Source organism: Amblyomma mixtum, chromosome 6, assembly GCF_055824585.1.
Source record: "Amblyomma mixtum isolate Tamu chromosome 6, ASM5582458v1, whole genome shotgun sequence".
Classification (NCBI taxonomy): Eukaryota; Metazoa; Arthropoda; class Arachnida; order Ixodida; family Ixodidae; genus Amblyomma; species Amblyomma mixtum.
In genome coordinates this window covers 48,081,211-48,087,783 of record NC_143017.1, presented here as the reverse complement: position 1 = coordinate 48,087,783, position 6,573 = coordinate 48,081,211, and positions in this window count along the sequence as shown.

Sequence of the window (6,573 nt, the reverse complement as noted above, 5' to 3'; positions counted from 1 at the left end):
AGCCTTGCTCCATGAGCTGTTCGAGGCAGTTAAGAGCGTCGTACTTTCAACGGAACTGTGCCGATGGATGTCGGACGCATGAGCACATCTCCTTCATTGTTAGAGTCAGCCGCTATTAAATTTCAATTCCGATAAATTAAAACGGGCGTGGCAGCTGAATTATTTTATTGCACCTCCCATTCTTTAAATAAGGTCTTAGGTAGGAGTGGGTGGTACACAAAAAAATACGAATAATAAAACAGCAAGAAACATGGGGTAACAAAAGTGTTTGGCATTCGGCATTATTGCGAAAGCAAAAAAAGAAGAGAGTTTGTCACAAAGCCTACACAAAAACTTTCCTTACATGCAAAGAGAACATATTGCCGCGATAGACAGAGGCGCCGCACTTTTTTTTTTTTTTTTAGCGCCCCTGCACCATGGCTGTATGCCACGACACGACTGAATGCATCTTGAAACTTGGGAAAAAACCCACCTAGGCGCAAATGATTTCACGACACAAAAGGAGACAAGGAGACAACGGACAGGCGCCAACTTCCAACTATTTATTGCTCGAAAAAAAACAGATACATTTATAGTCTCAGGCAACGCCCACATTTACACACCACGTGCCTTATCGCAGCCCTGACTTATCGCCTAGCACGAACATTATTGCTCAGAAAATCGCACTCCGCCGCATACAACTTAACTGACGTGTCACTCACGTCAGTTAAGATGAAAAACCAACTAGCCCGTCAACATGCCTTACTGGACTGAATGCATTTGATGCACGTTTTTAAATAAACAACGCAACGGTGTATTTGCAGTTAAAACTACCATTTATTCACTTGTTGTTAGTCGTAGTCATCTATTTACGTCAAATACAACGTGCCTTTCCAGCAGCTGTTCGCCTGTCTCGCTTCAGCAGTACGGCGGTTTCTACTTTGCGTCTGCATACATCACACAGTGCGCAAGTGGCTAATTTTAATACACCCGAGGTTCTTTTAGTGTTAGAACTTGCGTTAATTGAAATACGTATCACAAAAAACTATGCACGCAAATCTGAAGAGTGAGAGAACGCAGTTCAACGCATCGACATTCGTCTGCCACAGGCACCAGCGTGGGCGCATCGTGCCGCGCGAGCTCGCGCTCTCTTCTGACACGTCGAAAACATGTTTGCTTCTGCATAGCTTTGCTCCTTATCTCTGCTGACATCACAAGAATCCGGTGCGGATGACGCCTCGAAAACCAGCACCGCTTGTTGATATCGCGTGTAATGAGACGCACATATGTAACGGCCAGCGACGGTGTGTAGGCCAGCGCCGATGCGAACGCGGGCGTCACCGCTGGCAGCGTTGTCAACGCGGTGCGATACGCCCTCTTTAGGTCTTGTGCGGTCCCAATAGAGGGCTCAGTCGAAACCGAAGCTCGATGCAGTGGTGGTGCGCAACTTATAAATTTTAAGTTGCGAAAGCCTGAAAGAAAAAACTGGAAATGGCGCAAGAAACGGGGACACAGAAGGCACACAAAAGACAGGACTGTCGCCAACTTGCAACTGGGGTTTATTGCACCAAGCCTGCCTTTTGTACCACAACCAATCCGTAGCAACAAATGCATTAATGTTGTACAGCCGCCCTGATTTTTAATAATATAGCGCGAGCGTCGACCGAACTGCTGGTCAGCGCCTTATAACGGCGATAAGCGTGCAACAAGGCGAGAGTTCGCGCACGCGCACGAAGGCAGAGCGTCGTCTGCTGCGCTGTTCCGTGCACGAGGACACACACCCTGCCACAATATCAGTTCGCAAGATCCCGGTGAAGCCGTAGAGCGCATGCGCATGATTAATATGCGAGAGTGCATGAGACGTGATTTCTTTCTCCCTCTTTTTTTGCCTATTACGGGAGACCAGCCTGGCGATGCAAAGTTATGATAAGAAAAAATAAAAGGAAAGAAATATAGCAGCACGTTGAAACGATTGCCTGGATCGCGATAAACGGGGTTCCAACCGATGCCTTTTTATGCCGTCGAGACACTGCAAGGCAGATTAAAGAGCTGGTTGGAACCCCGTTTATAGCGATGCAGGCAATCGTTTCAATGAGCTGCTATATTTCTTTCCTTTTATTTTTTCGTATCATAACTTCGCATCACCAGGCTGGCCTCCCGTAATAGGCAAAAAAAAGAGGGAGAAAGAAATCACGTTTCATGCGGTCTCGCATATAATCATGCGATGCGCTCTACGACTTGGCGGGATCTTGAGAACTGATATTGTGGCAGGGCGTGTGTCCTCGTGCTCGGAACAGCGTAGCAGACGACGCTCTGCCTTTGTGCGCATGCGCGAACTCTCACCTTGTTGCACGCTTATCGCCGTTATAAGGCGCTGACCAGCAGTTCGGTCGACGCTCGCGCTATATTATTAAAAATCAGGGCGGCTGTACATTGTGGGAATCCTGGCTTTCCGCCGTTGCCTTTGCGCGGCTGTGCCGGCTTCCTGCGTTGTTTCTCCTCTTTCCCTTGCTCCCGCCTCAGGCGGTGGAGAGGCGGCTAGGTGACTAATCACTGTCATTTGGCCACAGCTCCGCCCCGGCTCCCCAACGGCCTTTGCCATTGGCGCCTTTTGGCGGGAAATCGGGACCCGCTACGGGCGGCCGCGCACGGCGCGACCGTCCGAGCGGGGCCCAGCGAGAGAGAGATCCCTCCGAGACAGCGAAAGGTGCGTACGTTACTGTTTGTCCCTGCCGGCCTTTGCCGCTCGGACCAGTGCTTACTCGAGCTCGCCCGCACGTGTCCTCTGACCTGCAGCGGCTCGAGCCTGTCCAGCGGGGTCCAGCGACCTCAGACAGGCGTACCTTGCGTTGATTGCCCACTCTCTCTCGCAACCGGCCCAACGGTCGACACGAGAGAGAGATCACAGCACTGCCGCGGGGACATTCTCCTGCAGCGGCGTGCTAGCGGTGCGCATTACTCGAGTCGCTTCGTGCGCGCAGCGGAGCCTTGCTCCTCGCGCGCCCCCGGGACGGGGTGACTATTGAGTGTGTGTGTATCAGCTGGAGGACGATGTGAATAAACGTCTCCTTTGTGAACTTGGAGGCCTATTTCTTTGCAGCGAATCGCTCTCCTCCCAGCGGAGGTTGAGTGCACCGCATCGGTGTCCCAGTGTGTGTGTGGTGACGGCTGATCGGGGCCCTTGGCTCGCGCGAAGCTCGAACCCGCGGTGGGTGGTGGCCTGTGTCCACTTAGGAACCCACAACTGGCGCCCAACGTGCTAAGTCACTGGCGCTTACGCCTTTGACGGCACATTAGCCGAGCAGGTCGCCTTGACGATCACGCTTGCGCACCGTGTCTAACACCCCCAGCGGGGCACTCGGCAGCTACATGTCGGCTCCCTACGGAGTTGTAGCGTCGTTTGATCCGCTGGCTGCTGTTCCTTCGAATAGCTAGACACCGTGGTTGGCCGCGGCCCCCAGTGGGGTTCACGGCGAGACAACCCAAAATGTCGACCACGCGGCTCCCATTGGAGCTGTATCGGAAGCACCCTGCGGTGCATCCGCTGGTCGCATGCCTCAGCTGTGCACGCTTTCCGCCCAGTGCGAAAGCAGTTCGTGTCACGCTGCCGCAACCGGCAGTTTCGAACAGCAGCAGCCGTGCCCCGCGAGCAGTCAATTCTGCTCTGGGAACGGCGAGGCGCTGGCTCGGTTCCCTGTGGAAACCACGCCGCTCATCGAACTAGGAGCCTTGCCTCCCTCGTTCGTGCAGCCCGCCCAAGCCTCCACTGAGGCAGGGGCGCAGTCGCTGCGGCCGGGGCTCCATTGAGCCAGATGCGGAGAAACTTCGAGCCATGCCCGAATTTCCCGCGCCCAAGGACGTACGCGGCCTGCGCCGTTGTGTGGGAATGGCCAACTTTTATCGTCCTGTGCCCGCGTGCAGGCACCCTTGACCTAGCTCTTGGGAAAGACTGCCGCGTGGCGATGGGAGCCCGAGCAAGAGCGATCCTTTCGCCTCCTGTCTAGTGTCATTGCCGAGACAGTGCAGCTCAGGCTACCCGACCTGACCAGACAGTTCGTAGTCCAGACTGACGCGAGCAATCTGGGTTTAGGAGCAGTTCTCCTACAGGAATTCGATGGCGTGCTGCAACCGCTGGCCTTTGCCAGCCGCTCCTTGCTGCCCTCGGAGAGGAATTATTCCGTGACCGAGAAGGAGTGCCTCGCCATCGTGTTTGCACTGCGCAAATTTGACGTCTACCTTGATAGAACGCAATTCGTGGTGCAGACAGACCACAGTGCGCTCAGTTGGCTGATGCGGCTCCGCGAGCCTGCGGGTCGGCTGGCGCGCTGGGCTCTCCTGATACAGCATTACGACTTTTCCGTGCAGTATCGAAAGGGGAGCACGAACGTGGTAGCTGACGCGCTATCTCGTGCCCCACTCGCCAGCGGCGCCTTGACGCCTGTAGGCGGAGGGGGCGAAACAGCGGACGAGCCGCCGGGCGGCAAGGAGGGGGAACCCGCAAACGGGTTAACCCATTCCGCTAACCAGGCGAGCAGCGCTTCGCAAAGCGGACGAGAGGCAAAGCTCTTCGTGAGCGCCTCGGAGGTGCCGACGCGAACGGAAATTTTGGCTGCAAACCTGAGTGGGGACGAGACCATGCTCCCCTCTGGGATGACTGGAATCGTTTTCAGCCGTAAGAGCTACTGAAAGCCCAGCAAAATGACCCCTTTTGTCGCGAGGTGAGCGACGGTCTCAGGGAGACGGAGCGCCGTGACGCTACTTGTATTGTAGCGGGCGCAGGGGGGCAGAAGCCAGCGTGTGTCGCGGCGAACCCTGGGGATTCATATTTGCTGGACCATGACGGGCTCGTGCTGAAATACATAGCCACCGATGACGAGTCCATCGACCCGTTCTAGGTGGTTATCCCCAAAAGTCTGAGAGGCGCACTGTTGAGATTCTCTCATGACGAACCACTGGCCGGTCATTTGAGTGGCTCCAAAGTTTTTGCAAAACTGAGCCATTCGGTGACGTGGCCCGGCATGAAGTGCGACATTTTCCGCTATTGCCGTTCCTGCCATGTCTGTCAAGCGGTGAAGTCACGGGGCGGCAAGCCGCCTGTAATGATGAAACCGATTGACAGTGTGCGTCCGTGGCAGATGGCCACCTGCGATTTGATGGGGCCTTTCCCCAGGAGCAAGCCGGGGTTCATAGACCTGAAGGCCTACGCGTCACGGTCTGACGAGCTTGCGCCGGTACCCATTGGTATCAAAGGCAAGCGCAAAGGCACAACTGGTGCTGCGGAACGCAAGCGTACGGAGCACCGGTACAATCTGAGGCGACGGTCACAAGGTGTGATTGATGCCGGACGGCGGACTTTTCCGCAACCGAAGGCACGCAGCCTCAGCTAGCTGGCGAGCTTTCTCGTCAGGCCCTACCCAGGCGAAGCACGGTGTGTTATTTTTTTGTTTTTTTTTGTTTTGGCAGCATGCTCAGTTCCATCCTTGTGTGTTTATCAGTTTATTTTTTTGTTTGAGTCAGTTTCTAGCCACTTTAGTTTCCCCGCTTGTACGTCTGTTTTCGTTCTAACGTACCGAGATGTACATAGGTAACATGTGTTTGTGTTGGCGTTCAGTTTTTTTTTTTACCAGACATGTTACATACTGGGCGTTTACATGAGCCCGACAAAAGTCGGGTTAAGCAGGCTGTCGGGCCGAGAACCGGTTGTCGGGCTCAAGTATACGCTAGGGGGTCGAGCAAAGGGACCGTCGAGTCGAGCTGGGCCAGCCCGACTGCAGGGGGTGGGTTGGCTCTGCCCGACCCGGCTGGAAGGAGCATGTATACGCTGCCGCATCGGCTTAGCGCCTACTCTCCTGCCTCCTCTCCGGTCTGGCTGGCGCTGTGCAGGAACTCGGAGCACTCGGCGCGCGCGCTCTTTCTTAACGGCCTGTGCATGAGGGGCAGTTGCTATCTACCGCCGCAACTCTCCGGGGCCTGGTTCGGTTACTTCGCACATATTGCTGAACGGCTGCTCCGAGTACTGAAGAAGAACTTGACGACAATCTTATGCAACCACTGCTATCGGCACGCAAAGCAGGGAACTAGTAGATGGATCTCAAAACATTGAAGTCGGCATGCAATGATGGCGCATAGTATTAGCGAATAGGGCTGTATCATTTGCGTCTACCAGGAATAAAAGTGAGGCAAGATATTACAGGGCGAAGCCACGGTTAGGAAAACATTTATTTTCATCTTCAGGGCTGGCACAATCTCTCTTGATACTTGGAAATGTATGAATAAAATAATAGCACTTGCCGTTTGAAAACATTCGAAGTATCTGTGCTATCTGTTCTCACTGCGTGAAACACACCAGATCAGAAAGATCCTTTGCTCTTTGGAACTCCGATATCGTTTCACATACTTAGAAGGACTGAAAACAATAACAGGCGCTGTTTGTAATGACCTATACAACATTGTTGTGCGGCTCGCAGTTCAAGGGATGTCAGTTACAGCCTTAAATGCTTTCGCGTTGGCTTGTGGATGAAACCAGACGGCTTGTCATTTTGGTTTGTCAATTTCTTTGTGTAGTTGACGAGAAAAATTCGGAGAAACTTCTCA